Below are 15,542 nucleotides of genomic sequence, written 5' to 3' on the forward strand. Positions count from 1 at the left end.
ACAATGGGGACAATATTAATAATAGTGTCTATTCTGGCCAGGCAAGGTGGCTGACGCCTATAATCCCAGCACTTTGGGAGACCGAGGAGGCTGGCAGATCGTGAGGTCAGGAGTTTGAGACCAGTCTGGTTGACATAGTGAAACCCCATCTCTAAAAATACAAAAAATTAGCTGGGCCTGTAATCCCAGCTGCTTGGCAGTGTGAGGCAAGAGAATTGCTTGAACCCAAGAGGCCGAGGTTGCAGTGAGCCAGTATCACAGCTTGGGTGACAGAGTGAGACTCTGTCTTAAAAATAATAGTAATAATAATAGTGTCTATTCCATAAGGTTGTTGGGGTAAGGAAATAAAAGCTAATTAAAACACGCACACTGAAAAAGTATTTGATGTAGCTAGATATGTAGAGGAAGTATTTGAAGCATATGTAGATGACTTTACATACATGAGTATGAATTATATTACACTTTTACATAAAAATACATGTATTTTTATAGAGTCAAGTATGTCCTTCTTTCCATCTATGGCTTAAGACAACCTTTTATGTAATCTTAGGAGACAGGAAAGATTGTCTTAGCCACATAGGTAAGGAATGACATGTTTGAGTGGCCACATGCTAGAAACTTGGTATAATGAAAGGCAAGTGAGAGAAGTACATGCAGCACATATACTGCAAAGGTGACTACTCATATTAAATGATTTCTACCATCACCTAGAAAAAACACATGCCAAGGCCGGGCGTGGTGGCCCAAGCCTGTAATCCCAGCACTTTGGGAGGCCGAGGCGGGTGGATCACGAGGTCAAGAGATCGAGGCCATCCTGGTCAACATGGTGAAACCCCATCTCTACTAAAAATACGAAAAAAAATTAGCTGGGCATGGTGGCGCGTGCCTGTAATCCCAGCTACTTGGGAGGCTGAGGCAGGAGAATTGCCTGAACCCAGGAGGCGGAGGTTGCGGTGAGCCGAGATCGCGCCATTGCACTCCAGTCTGGGTAACAAGAGCGAAACTCCGTCTCAAAAAGAAAAAAAAAAAGAAAGAAAGAAAAAGAAAAAACACACGCCAAAGAAAAATGGGCAAAGGTTATAAAAAAGCAATTTCTAGAAGAAGGAATACAGAAGGCCAATAAACATATAATGTTCAACCTCAATAATAGTCATAGAAATGCAAATTCAAATACTCATGAAATGTTATTTCCCATGCAACATATTGGAAAAAATTGAAAATACAAATAATGTCCAATACAGAGAGAACATAGGGAGATGGGCACTGGCAATCACAACCAGTGAGAACAAAAATTAGTAAAGCTTTTTTTTTTTTGAGACGGAGTTTTGCTCTTGTTGCCCAGGCTAAAGTGCAACGGCATGATCTTGGCTCACTGCAATCTCCACCTCCCAGGTTCAAGTGATTCTCCTGCCTCAGCCTCCCAAGTAGCCGGGATTACAGGCATGTGCCACCACACTTAGTTAATTTTGTATTTTTCTGTAGAGACAGGGTTTCTCCATTTTGGTCTCTCAAACTCCTGACCTCAGGTGATCCGCCCACCTTGGCCTCCCAAAGTGCTGGAATTACAGGCATAAGCCACCTCACCCAGCCAGTAAAGCTTTTTTTGTATGGCAAACTTACAAAATCTATCAAAAGGCAAAATATGCATACCTTTGATTTGTCTTAGAAAAACACCATACATGTTTTTAAGTAAACATAAACAATATAATCATATTTATGTTAAAATGTTTATGTTAAGAAATATAAACTATATATTTTTATTTGTATGTACATAAAAATTCATTAGCAAAAAGCACTGGATGTATAATATCAAACTGTTGTTTCCTGTGTCACCTCTGGAGAGGGAAGTAGAATTAGGGCAAGGTCAGTTTTTCTTCTTGCTAGATATACTCCTGTATTTCAATATTTCATGAGTCTGCATTTGTATATTTGTATTAAGTGAATAAACAGGCATTTTTTCCAAGCCCACAGGCAAGAAGATTCTTGGGAACAGGATGCTAGATGTAGAAGCTCAAGGTTGGGAAAGCGAGTGACAGATATTGGGAAGAACAAACATTTTGTGGCAGTGTTTAAAGATGTCTTAAACGTCTTACGTTTTAGAGAAGGAAGCAACCCAAGAGGCCTGGATAGGTATAGGGGCTTACTACAGGCTGTTCTTGAACTCCTGGGCTCAATAGATCCTCCAACTTTGGCCTCTGAAAGTGCTGGGATTGCAGGCGTGAACCACTGTGCCCAGCCTCTCTAGTTTAGAAAACTGTCATCCGAGGTTTTTCAAAATAGCCCTTCATCCATTATCCACCTGGCAGACATCCAGCACCCAGTCTGAGCCAGGCAGTGTGCTAGGCCCTAGAGAGATGAGGGTAAGCAAGAGAGAACGTGCCAGCCTCCAGGGACCTACACACAAGTTAGGGAGGAGGGACAGCAAACCCAAATGAATTACCTCGCTGACTGCGATCATGGCTGTGAAGCTGCCATTGGTAGGCTGTGGCAGAGAGTCACAGAGGAGGATCCTTTCCCTGGGTGGTCAGGAGGTGCAAGGAAACTAGGGCTTCTCTGAGGAGAGCCTGCCTTGCTCCAGTCCCTCCCATTCCATCCCTGTCTCTGCATCCCTACCGCCATGTCTTCATTCCTTTCACTGGGACCACTGTTCCCCACATTTTGGTCCTTTAATGCCTCTTTTTACAATTGTTGCCATTGCCAACTACCATTACTTATTACAGTTCCTAAAACTGACTTAACATTACTAATGTGTCTCAAAAGGACTCAACGAAAATGAGAAACAATGAAAATGAAATGATGCTAAATTTACAAGTTTAAATTTACAAGATGATAAGTAATGAAGGCAGAACTCTTGAATGTGGTCTCTAAGGCATGCTTTGGGGTTGCTTTGATCACAAAGGGATGCTATTTATATGGGAGGAAGGGAATGTATTAGGTTTAGATATTTAGCTGGCAGAGGGGGACTCTTGTCAGTGAATTCATGGAGGACACTGCAGGAAAGAGATGAAAAAAAGAGGGAGAGACTGCAGAGCATTTATTTTTGTTTCATTACAAGAGGTGAGATAAGCCAGCAACACATTACAACCTGGGGAATCAGAGGGTCCCTCTGAGACAGACTGTGTGGGAGCCATGCCTGGTTACTACAGTAATGGGCCTCCTTATAATGAGAAGAGCCACAAGTGCCCAAAATAAATGGCACAGGCAGAGGGACAAGCAGCCTACCTTGCTGCCTCTTGGGGAAAGCAGAGGGGACGTTTTGCAGTAGGTAAAGAATGAGATCCTCGAGGGATGGTCTCAGGTCGTCTTGAGTCTAGGAGTTTGAGAACCTCTCTCGGTCTCCCTGATGAGGTCTGAACACAGGGAAAGGAAGTCCTCCTGGCTTCCCTGTGCCGCCTTCGAGCCCTTGCTGTATGGGAGGAGCCCCAGGACAAGAAGTGGCACAGCAGCCTTTGTGAACTGGCTTGGGATGCTAAGAGATTTGGGCATCCCCTTGGCCATGTTGAGGAGGGCCAAACCTACATGATAGGATCAGGGCAGGTAGTACCCCTGGGGGTCACTGGGGCCCTCCTGTGGTCCTGCTCTCCTGTCTTGGCCCTGAGGCTGCAGGAACTTGAAACACTTGCTTTCCCTTTCCTGCCCCAGTGTCCCTTCTCCTTGCTTTGCTGTTCCCCATGCTTGTGAGTTTCTCTCTCTCGTCACCTAGTTCATGTTTATTATCCTGGAAGGGTCATCAAAGGGTCTTTTCCTCTCCTCTTGGTCGTGCGCCCCTTGGATAAGCTCTCCTGTCACTCTGTGACTTTTTAGTAGAGTTTTCCTGGTTGACATCTGGTATTTTCATGGCCATTTGATAGTTCCCTAACCGGGTTAGTGAGCCCCAAGTGGGGAGGGGTGGTGTTTGGTTTTGCCGGTCCTGTGTCCTGGTGCCTACTGCAAGGCCTAGATACAGGAGGTGCTCCCAGAATGATTCTTGAGCAAACAAATGAATGAGAGTCCCTCACTGTTTGTGTAAAGGAGTGAATTCCCCCAACTCCTTTTGGGCCTGGGTTTTCTTTCCCAGTGCAGCAGAACACAGGGAGTGAAGGGGAAAGGAAGGTCTGGGGAGTGCGGATGCGGGTGTGCATGTGAACCATGGTAGGGAGCCTGGGTTTATTCCAGGGGACACAGGGACCCACTGGAGGGCTTTGAGCAGAGGAGTGACTGGGATCTGACCTACATTTCAAAAGGATCACTGTGGTTAGTGTAAAAAGATTAGCCAGGCAGAGAGAGGGGGCTGAGGAGAGGATGGGGGTGAATGAGAGAGGTGGTGGCATCTGGAAGATTGGGGTGGATTGGGGTCTGTCTGGAATGTAGAGCCCATGGGGGTGGTGTTCTGGGAATCAGTACACACACATAACTTTTTAATTAACAAAACTTTGCTGCCCCCTAAAGTCACCCCAGGAGGCCCTGGCACCTATGTATGCCAGTTTAGGCCACGGTGGCCCCACCTGCAGCTGGCTGACGTTCAGACCCCTTCTGCATCTGCTGCCTCCTTCCATCACAGATGATACTAGGTTGCCACCAGTCACACAGGGAAAAGGCACTCTCAAAGCCTCAGCTCCTCAACCTGCCGTTCTGGTCCTCCACCATCCATTGCCACCCTGTTTTCCAGCTCACTCGCTGTGGCCAGACAGCGCTGCTCCTTGCCTGCCTTTAGGGGTGCTCCTCTTCTCACCTGGAATGCCCTCTTCTCACCCAGAATGCCCTCTCCTCCAGTTTTCACACGTCAACTTCCTACCCATCCTTCAAGAGTTGTATTAGTCTGCTTGGTCACCCACAGCAAAGCACCACAGACTAGAGGTCTTAAAGAACAGACATCAATTTTCTCACAGTACTGGAAGCAGACTTTGAAGTCAAGATCAAGGTGTTATTTTGGGAGGCTGAGGCAGGAGAATTGCTTGAGCCCAGGAGTTTGAGACCAGCCTAGGCAACACAGCGAGACCCCATTTCTAAAAAAAGAAAAAAATTAGCCAGGCATGGTGGTGTGCACCTTGGTCCCAGCTGCTCAAGAGACTGAGGTGGGAGGATCCCTTGGGTGTGGAGTTTGATTCTTCAGTGAGCTATGATCATGCCACTGCTCTCCAGCATTGGCAACAGAGCAAGATTCTGTCTCAAAAAAGGTATATATATTCACCTTGTGTCTTTACATGGTCATCCCTCTGTGTGAGCCTGAGTCCTAACCTTTTCTTATATGGACATCAGTCCTGTTGGATTAGGGCCTACCCATATGACCTCATTGCACCTCAACGACCACTTTAAAAACCCTCTCTCCAAATACAGTTACATGCTGGGTTAGGGCTTCAACATAGGAAGGGGGTGGCGGGGAGGGACACAGTTCAGCCCATGACTAGAGTCGCACTCAGATGCCACTTTGCTCTCCAGCAGCCGCTGTGCTAACACTCCATAGTCTGTTAATGGGCTTCCTTCTAGCACTGGTTGCTCTGTCCTTTGGTGTTCATTCATTCATTCATCTGAAATAGTACTAAGAGACCATCTAGTCCAGACTCCTGGGCTATATTAAACTTTCTGAGTGCTGACCACACCAACTTTATCTGACACAGGTCACTCAGGACATTTAATTTTTTGTTAATTCATCAAACAGAAAATTTCTGAACACTTCCCATATGTAAGGCATTGATCCAGATGCTAGGCAGCAGGCACAGCAGAAGGGGTCTGAATGCCTGCCAGCTGTTGTGGGCCACTGATTTGCCTTTGCTTTTAAATGGTATCTGGAGGAGAGGCCATTCTGGGTGAGAAGAGGGCATTCCAGGTGAGAAGAGGAGCACCCCTAAAGGCAGGCAAGGAGCAGCGCTGTCTGGCCACAGCGAGTGAGCTGGAAAACAGGGTGGCAATGGATGGTGGAGGACCAGAACGGCAGGTTGAGGAGCTGAGGCTTTGAGAGTGCCTTTTCCCTGTGTGACTGGTGGCAACCTAGTATCATCTGTGATGGAAGGAGGCAGCAGATGCAGAAGGGGTCTGAACTTTGCTTTTTGTAGGTATAGGAGATGGCAGGTAAGACTGCAAGGAAGAAGTAACATTTGATCTGGGACTTGAAGGATGGATAAGATTTGTTTATATAGTAGGTAACCTTTTGAGTTTAGGCTTTTTTCTCTTAGCATAGTACATTTAAAATACATCCTTTTTGTATGTGTGCTATTTATTCACTTTTACTGCTGAGTTCATTCTTTCTGTTGCTGAGTAGTAGTCTAACTTGGGGGTGCATCAGTTTATTTATCCACTCACTGTTGAGGGAGAGTTAGGTTGCTTGGCTTTTGCTGCTACGAATCAAACTTCCACGAACATTGTTACAGTTGTTTGTGTGAACACAAATTTTTATTTCGCTTGGATAAATACTGAAGAGTGGGAATAGTGGATTGTATATACTTAATTTTGAAGAAACTTCAACCCTGCAAAGTGGGTGTAGCATTTTGCATTTCCACCAGCAATGTATTAGAGTTGCAGTTGTTCCATATCCGTGCCAGCACTTGATATTGTTTTGTTTTGTTTTTTAATTTTTACCCATTCTAGTAGGTGTGTAGTGATAGCTTCTGTGGCTTCAATGTGCATTTCCTTAATGACTAATGATGTCAACCATTTTTTCATGTGCTTATTTTCCATCCAGATATCTTCGCTGGTGAAGTTTTTATTTAAATCTTTCGTCATTTTTTATTGAGTTGTGCATTTTGTTATTATCATTTGTTATTTTTAATAAAAATAACAAATAGGCTGGGCACAGTGGCTCATGCCTATAATCCCAGCACTTTGAGAGTCCAAGATGGGCGGATTACCTGAGGTCAGGAGTTCAAGACCAGCCTGGCTCACATGGTGAAACCCCATCTCTGCTAAAAATACAAAAATTAGCCGGGCATGGTGGCTGGCACCTGTAATGCCAGCTACTTGGGAGGCTGAGGCAGGAGAATCACTTGAACTTGGGAGGTGGAAGTTACAGTGAGCGGAGGTCACACCATTGCACTCCAGCCTGTTTGACAAGAGGGAGACTCTGTCTCAAAAAATAAATAATAAATAAAAATAACAAATAATAACAAAAATTGTTATTATTGAAGAATTCAAGATTCAAGTCCTTTATCAGCTTTGTGTTTTGCAAATATTTCTCCTCTAGTTGATAATTTGTCTTTTCATTTTCTCGACAATGTCTTTTAAAGACCCTCCTTTTTTTTTTTTTTTTTTTTTGAGATGGAGTCTCACTCCAAGGCTGGAGTGCAGGGGTGCGATCTCTGCTCACTATCACCTCCACTTCCCTGTGCCCCTGCCTCAGCCTCCTGAGTAGCTGGGACTACAGGTGTGGACCACCATACCTGGCTAATTTTTTGTATTTTTAGTAGAGAGAGGGTTTCACCATGTTAGCCAGGATGATCTCAATCTTCTGACCTTGTGATCCGCCCACCTTGGCCTCCCAAAGTGCTGGGATTACAGGCATGAGCCACTGTGCCTGGCCTGACCATAAATTTTAAATTTTGACAATGTCCCATTAATCAGGCGTTTTGTTTTTGGTTTTTTTTTTTTTGGTCTTAGTTATTTTGCTACTCGTATTTTTGGTGGTGTAACTAAGAAATCTTTGTCTTACTCAAGGTCAGAACAATTTTCTCCTGTTTTCTTCTAGGATATTTCTAGTTTCAGGTTTCACCGTTAGGTTGATGATCTATCTTTAATGTGGACCAGATACTGGGCCCACAGATGTGGAACCACAGAGGAATGAGACAGAGCCCTTTACTCAAGGTCCATCTGGGTAAGGGAGGTGGGGGTGAGAGCCACAGTAGGAAACAGTCTTCGTCTGGCATAAGGCCTGCTGATAAGCCTAGGTCCAGGGTGCTGTGGACCCACTGTGGTGTGGAAGCAGGTCTGTGCCCCAGACAAGGGGGCTGTGAACTGAGGTTTACCAGACAGTAGGGGGTAGGTGGAAAGTAGGAAGCTGGGCTGAAAAGACTGTTCTGGGCTTGGAGTGGCCTTGGTTAGGCCTGGAGGCTGGATGATAGAACTCAGCATCCCGGCAACTGCAGGTCATTTGCTGTGCCCGGGGTCTAAGTGCAAGATGGCTGGCAGGAGTGGGCAACGAGGGCAGGGGCCTGAGCATTTGGCGTGCCTTATCCTGAAACAAAGAGGAGGTGGAAGTGGCTTCATGGCATGGCTCTGGCTGTGCTCTTTGAGGGTTGGGGGAACTGTCTCTCTTCATTTTGAAAGTTAGATGTGTCTTTGTCATAAAGGGCCCATCCACAGGGGCAGTGGAAGTGCTGTTACATAACTATTTCTGTCCCCCACGCTGGGAACAAATCACATAGTGGTTGCTCTACTTGCTGTTCCTTGTAGACTTATTCCTGTGCAGGGAACGTGTGACAAGGTAATCCCAAGGGCAGCCTGCAAAGTTATCCCCGCTATTTGTGGTTCCTGTGTATATTTAAAACACAATGCTAGAAGCAATTGATGCTGACGAAGGATAGGGCATATTCCAGGCACTGAATAAATTAACCCTGCAAAGCACAGCAGTTGCTTTCATTAGCCAGCTGGCACTACAGGAATATAGCTACCGCCTGTGGGCGAGAAAAGAAAATCTCAGGAATGCGAGAACAAAAAAGAAATCAGCCTGCATTCAGTGATTTAACGTAATCTGGCAACAATAAAGAAATCCAGAACTCAACGGTGCTCTGAGCAATGGCGGACTCCCACTGCATGTGTGAGGGGGTGGACATTCCCTGTTCACTGGACGGTATATCCATCACGACTCTGGGTACCCAGGGTGGGATGCAGGCATGAGTTAGGGCCATGCAGAGATGATCCATATTTTGTTCCAACATCCTCTGAAACTAGAGAAGCTCTAGCAAAGTTCTGTGTTCCCCTCCTTTCTTCCTGATGTCCCCAAGGAGTGAAGCAAATGATTAGGCCTAGCTATTGTGTGGACTCTCCCTTCTCTACCTGGCCAGGCACTTTCTGGGATGGCTGCTGCCATCATGTCCATGGCACTGAAGGCCTCTGCCACCCTGACCACCACCATGTTGCTCTGTGACTGTGAGATGCCACAGTGCCAAGTCTTCAGCATGCCCCAGAAGGTATGATGAGTACGGTGGATGCCTCAGAATTTCTTGGGGAGGTAGCTCTTTCCATGTTGCCTTGATGGCCCTGTTCCTACTTCCTCTCTCTGCCCCTGGGCTGAGTGTTGTCGGAATAGACAACCCAGACAGACAGGCTGTCAGGGACACTCCCCAGCCAGTCTCATCACATGCCGAGGCCACAGCACTCAATGTGGTTGGGTCCAGTTGAGACCCTGCTGCTAATGACTTAAGGCTTCTGTGCATTGAATTAAGCCACTTTCTCAGCTAGGGAACTAATGGATCACTCTCCGGCTTCTCTTGTTGGGTCCCATTTGCCATGCAGCCAGTGTATGTCACCTGGAGGCATGTGGCTTGTGTAGGCTGCCTCTCCTGAGTTTGCAGAGCTGTGCTGGCTCCTCCTTGCTCTTGTCTTCCTCTTATCAGAAGGCCAGAGTGGCTGAAATATAGTGAACTAAGGGAGGGGCTGTGGATGTGGTCGGGGGCAGACCTCTCCACCCCTGGGTCAGGGCTCTCATTACAGAGGATCCCTTTTTTGCATCTATGCTCAGCAGTGCTGGGAAAGAGAGTTTGTCCCCTTGCTCCCGGGTCCTCATAGTTCAAATGCACGGAAGCATGTTGGTAGAGCACACAGGAGTTTTGCTGGGTGGGTGGGGCAGCATGTCTAGCAGTTCTTGCATTGTTCCTAGAGGAAATAGAAGAGAATGAAACAGAACTGGCCTGGGAAGCTGTGCCCCTGACATCACAGGGCTGTGCCCATCTCCCCACTTGGCTTAGGAGCCCCAGTTAGTAACGAAGAAGCAGAAAAGATTGGATAAAAGATAAGGTACTCAGACTTGATACTTTAAATTATCAGATTCTTAAGTTGGTAGTTACCATCAGTTCCCACTTTACTAAGCATCTACTAACATAAATTCATTTATTATGTTTCTGTGAAGATGCCTAGTTAAATCTGAAACCATAGAAATGTAAAGCATTGTTTAGTATTTCTGTGAAACTAGGGTGTAAACCAAAAATTTTTAAAAGTCATCCCTCAGGAATAAATTTAGGAACTATTTCTCAAGCATGACTGTCAGTTAACAAGATTAAGTTTTATAACACTAATGTACATGAATCTTTTCAAGGTAGTAGTGCCTGAAGGCTCTATATTCATATCCATGGGGCTTGCAGTCTTTTTTCAACTGCTTAGAGATATTTATAAGTCTTATGGGAGAAGTACTGCCATTGGTTTCCAGTTCTCTTTTGTGCTTGCGCATTAATTCAACACCTATTTAGTGAGTGGCTTCTGCCTGCTGGGACCTGTGCACCTTTGTAGGAGCTCCCCAGCTGATGGGGCAAGGGCAGGGAGACACCCATGTGCATGTCTTCAGTGAAAGCCAGAATCTAAATATTCATTAACAAATATTTGTTGAGCACCTACTCTGTGCCAGGAACACCATGGTGAACAAGGGAGATAAGGCCCTGCTTTCATGGACCCTCCTTGGTGGTACAGGAAGGCAGATAACCCATGACAGATAATCAATGGCAGATAATCGATGGCAGCCGGAGTCTTCATTTGCTGATAAAGGCTCTGAAGAAATAAATCAGGGGCTGTCTGGTGGGATGGGAGAGCTAATGTAGAGAGTGGAAGAAAGACGCCTCCTAGAAAGTACCTTGGAACAGAGACTGACCGAGGAGAAAGGAATGTACTGTGTGAGGATCTGGGGAACTTTCTGGGCACAGGGAACAGCAGGGGTAGAGCTCTTACTTGGGAACTAGGCAGGCATGCTCAGGGAGCTAGGAGCAGCTCAGGTGAAACATAGTGAACAGGGGAGAGTGATCAGAGCCAGGCCAGGAGGTGGGCAAGGCCAGGCTGCCTAGGAGCTTGGGGCCGGGACAGAGACCTTGGGCTTTCATTCCCAATGCAGTGAGAGGCCACTGGGGGTTCTGTGTAGGGATTGATGTGATCTGATTTTTGTGTATGTGTCTTAATTTTTTAAACTTTAATTTTAGTGAAAAAAGTCACATAACATGAAATTTACCATCTTAACCACTTTTAAGTGGACAGTTCATGATCTGTGATTTGAAAAGACTCCCATGGCTGCTGAATGGGGATTAACCAGTGGACAAGAAGGGACAGGAACAGAGGCTAAGAGCCAGTGAGGGGAGGCTACAGCACCTGGGTGAGAGGCGGGACTGGCTCAGAATGGTGGGCAGTGGTCATGGACCTACGAGTTCCAGAAGAGAGACAATTTTTTGGAGGTTTAGAGGTAGGAGTATCAGAAAGATTTTGCAAGAAAGTCTTGATTGGCATGAGCCTGAAAGGAGGGGATAGAACATTCATACAGGTAGGTCCTCAGATCCGTGAACACCCCAATGTGAGAACCGCAAGGTTCGTGGGAAGCGCAGAGAAGAGTCCTGCTTGGCTACGCTCAGGGTAAGGGGTCAGCGTGGCTCAGCTGAGCTCAGGCAGGCCGTCATTTAATTTGGTGGATGCTGTTGTCTGAATGTTGATGTACTCCCCACAATTTATCTGTTGGAACCTAAAACCCCATGTGATAGGATTAAGAGGTGGGGCCTTTAGGAAATAGGCCATGAGGGCTGCCCCATCATGAATGGGGTTGTGCTTGTGTAAAAGAGGCTTGAGGAGCTCCCTTGCGCCTTCTGCCATGTGAGGTGCAGCAAGAAGACACCATCTGTGCAGCAGAGTGAGCCCTCACCAGATACTAAATCTGCTGGTGCCTTGCCTTGCACTTCCTGGCCTCCAGAACTATAAGCAATAAAGTTATCTTGTTTATAAATTACCCAGTCTACGGGTTTTTTTTTGTTGTAGGAGGCCAGATGGACTAAGGCAATGTGTAAGGGGAGCAGTAGGCCAAGGCTAGGCACACAGCCTGAAGTGGGATTGCTGAGGTCTCTTTGGGGGAGTTAGCAAACTCCTTGACATTTCCTTGCTGCTGAACTATAAAATGCGGATGATAGCAGCTACCTCACAGGGCAGTCAGAAACATGAAAGGACATGTAGGAAAATGCTGAACATGGTGCAGGGCTCTGACTTGGTGTTGCTAAATGTTAGCTTAAAAATACAGTAAAATGGGCTGAGTGCAGCGGCTCATGCCAGTAATCCAAGCACTTTGGGAGACTGAGACAGGAGGATCACTTGAATCCACGAGTTTGAGACCAGCCTAGGCAACAGGGTGAGATTTTTGGCTCTACAAAAAATAAAAATAGCCAGGCGTGGTGATGCGCCTGTTGTCCCAGCTACTTGGGAGGCTGAGGGCAGGAGGATCCCTTGAGCTGAGGAGGTCGAAGCTGTAGTGCATTGTGATCATGCCACAACACTCCAGCTTGGACAATGGAGTAAGACCCCATCTCTAAAAAAATAAATGAGTAAATAACATAAAATGCAGAATTTTGAGCAGGAAATTACTAACCCTACCTGAGTTTTCAGAAATCTGTCTTGACTATGTGGAACGGATGGGCCCAGGAGTGACTTAATGCCACTCTGTGCTGGAGAAAAGGCAGGGCTCCTACAGGAAATGTTGCAGGCATCTAATCTTCTGGGCTGGACAGCTGTGAATTTGAGAAATAGGAGCCCTGGAGAGGAGTCCAAGATGACTCTGAGGTTTTGAGTCTGGGAAAGCAAGAGAAAGGCTGTGCTGATGACAGAAACAAGGAAGTCAGGGCTGAAGCTGGTTATTCAGGGTCTGTTCTGTGCCCCAGCTGAGGCTGGCTGTATATAGGCAGATGCCAGGAGGCTGCCCCTGGGAAGGGCTTACCAACAAGGAGAGGCATACTGATGAGACCCCCTCAGACTGGGGGAAGATTTTCTGGAGGGGAGAGACTTGAGCACACTTTGGAAGGTGGCGGTGAAGTTAGCTAGGCCACGGGAGCTGGGAGGCATCCTGGGCTTCCTGTTTGCCACCTGCGTCTCTCTGCTTCTTCCTCCAGCTCTGTGCCTGTAGACACTGCCCATGCCCGATGCATTCCCTGAGCCTGAGGGAGGGAGAGGATGTGTATGAGGCTTTCCCTAGCCCTGGGGTGCTGCACTTTCCCTTTTGTTTCTCCCTTTTGTTACAAGCCCTGTCCATACCCTTGTAAACACTTCCTTTCTCAGCTTGCCTCAGTTTCCCAGCTGGCATCCCAGGCAGAGGTAGTTGCATGTGCAAAGGCCTGGAACCAGGACTTGATAATATGGCTCAAGATACTACAGCCTAGGTAGATGTGAAAGTGTCTGGTTCCCTCCTATACTGTAGTTTTTATCCTGTTTACTTTGCAATAGACCTTTTTACACTATTTCTAAAAAAAAGGGGGGGGCTCTTAAAGTATTTTATTTCACTCTCCTTTGCCTACTGCCTTGGCACATTCACTTTTAATTCTTTGATGTGAAGCCATGTTATAGGTAAGGGAATAACTACTTACTAGTGGTCATTTAGTTTTTTGGAATGCTGATTGCATGAGGCAGCTTTGGAGACAAAAGGACATCACAGACCGATGATTGTGAGCTCTTGGTCTCAATATAGCCTCCAGATTATAGCTTCTCTCTTGCGTCTACATTTCGTATTTGAGACCTGCCTCAGCCTCTGTTTCTTTTTCCAGATGACACCCTATTCCTTATGGGTCTTTGCCTTCTGGCAGCAGTCCATCGTTTCTTATTCCACTGTCAAAGTTTATTTTCAGATTTGAGGTGGTGTGGTTGGTGATGTACAAATGTTCTTTTCCATTTAGTTTTTGTTTTTCTTTCTTTTCTTTCTTTCTTTTTTTTTTTTTTTTTGACAGAGTTTCACTCTTGTTACCCAGGCTGGAGTGCAATGGCGCAATCTCGGCTCACCACAACCTCCACCTCCTGGGTTCAGGCAATTCTCCTGCCTCAGCCTCCTGAGTAGCTGGGATTACAGGCATGCGACACCATGCCCAGCTAATTTTTTGTATTTTTAGTAGAGACGGGGTTTCACCATGTTGACCAGGAAGTCTCGATCTCTTGACCTCATGATCCACCCGCCTCGGCCGCCAAAGTGCTGGGATTACAGGCGTGAGCCACCGCGCCCGGCCTAGTTTTTGTTTTTATCACTTCTTCTTCTTTTCTTTCCGTGACTTCTGCTGATGGGACCAATGAATTTTAGTTTGAAGTTTTTCTTCTGATGCTTTATGGAAATCTGTTCTTTTCCTTGTTCACCGGGAAGGAATCTGAGGCTATTGGGATGATTTTTCATCTCGACACCATGGGAAATAATCAGCTTTGAAGCATTTCCTGTGGCCATTTGCTGAGGTCTGGGAGTCCTTCAGCTGTGCCCCAAACAGATTTTCAGTGCTAATATTCCCATGGTAGGTGGGAGGCTCACCAGATACATCATGTACTGGTTAGTCTAGGAGCCACTGTCCAAGGACTCTCATTCTTCCTCTGCAATTCTCTCCACCGTGGCTCTGCTGACATTGTAGGCCAGATGCTTCCTTGTTGGGGGGGCTCCCCTTTGGGTTACAGATGTCTAGAAGCATCTCTGGCCTCTGTCCAGTAGCACCCCAAGTTGTGACACCGTAAATGCCTCTGCACATTGCTACATGCCCCCTGGGCTTGGAACTACTACTGTAGAAGATGTCAGGAGCAAATTCGACCCATGTTCCAAAAAGCTCCAGCTCAGTGTTTTCAACGTGTGGTTCACTTACGTTCTATTTCCTGCTGAGTCCCCTGGCGATTGAGCTATGTGCACATTCTTATTTTGTTGGTTCTCAGACTTGAATGCATTGGGCTTCCGCTTCCCAGTGCTTATTGTGCTTGTAGCCGAGCCCTGAATGCCCTCTCCCACTCCCGGAGATTTGTCATTATTTTCTGATCGTCCAGAATGGTTCTATTTCTTGCCTTAAAAGGATAATGAAGCTGAGGCCAGAGATAACCCCTCCAACGCAGGCTCTGAAGGCAGCAATTTAGTGGCAGAACAGCATGTTTTCAGGGAGCAGGAGACGTGTGGACTCTGACTTTCCCTGGTGCCCAGCACCTAATTGTATTCCTTAAATAGCGGTTCCCTCTCCTCCTTTTCTTCCTCCCCCTCCTTTCTTTTCTGCTTTACACTCTGAAGTTTATGAGTTGCAGTTTAAGTCTTACACTATTCTGGAGAGGGGAGAAACTTGGTAGGAAAAGAAAATGTTTGAAAAATTTAAAGGAAACCCCCTTGGAGTGACATCCCCCACCTCACCATGGGAGTAAGGGTCCTAGGTTTAACTGTCATTCCTTGATCAATATGATCCTTTGTAGTATTTATGAAGATTGTAGGAAATCATGAGATTAATAATAGACGCTTTTTTTTCACTATCTTGTACTTGGCTGGAGCCTGTTTATTTTATGTGACTAATTCACATTCATAAGAAAATTATTGCTCAGCCAGCATTCCCACCTGTCTTTGTCTTTCAGCAGCTGGGATTTGTTAAGGCCTGGGCAATTCTAATGGCTGTAAAGTGTCTGCCCTGCAT

At 46.3% G+C, this 15,542-nt stretch overlaps 1 protein-coding gene across 27 annotated transcripts in view; it reads left to right on the plus strand.

Annotated features, from left to right (window-relative positions):
• The window catches only part of SPECC1 (sperm antigen with calponin homology and coiled-coil domains 1), a 498,473-nt gene that overhangs the window by 90,950 nt on the left and 391,981 nt on the right, over positions 1 to 15,542 (plus strand). The gene's annotated exons all lie outside the window — the stretch shown is intronic.

This window comes from Callithrix jacchus, chromosome 5, assembly GCF_049354715.1.
Source record: "Callithrix jacchus isolate 240 chromosome 5, calJac240_pri, whole genome shotgun sequence".
In the NCBI taxonomy this organism is placed as follows: domain Eukaryota; kingdom Metazoa; phylum Chordata; class Mammalia; order Primates; family Cebidae; genus Callithrix; species Callithrix jacchus.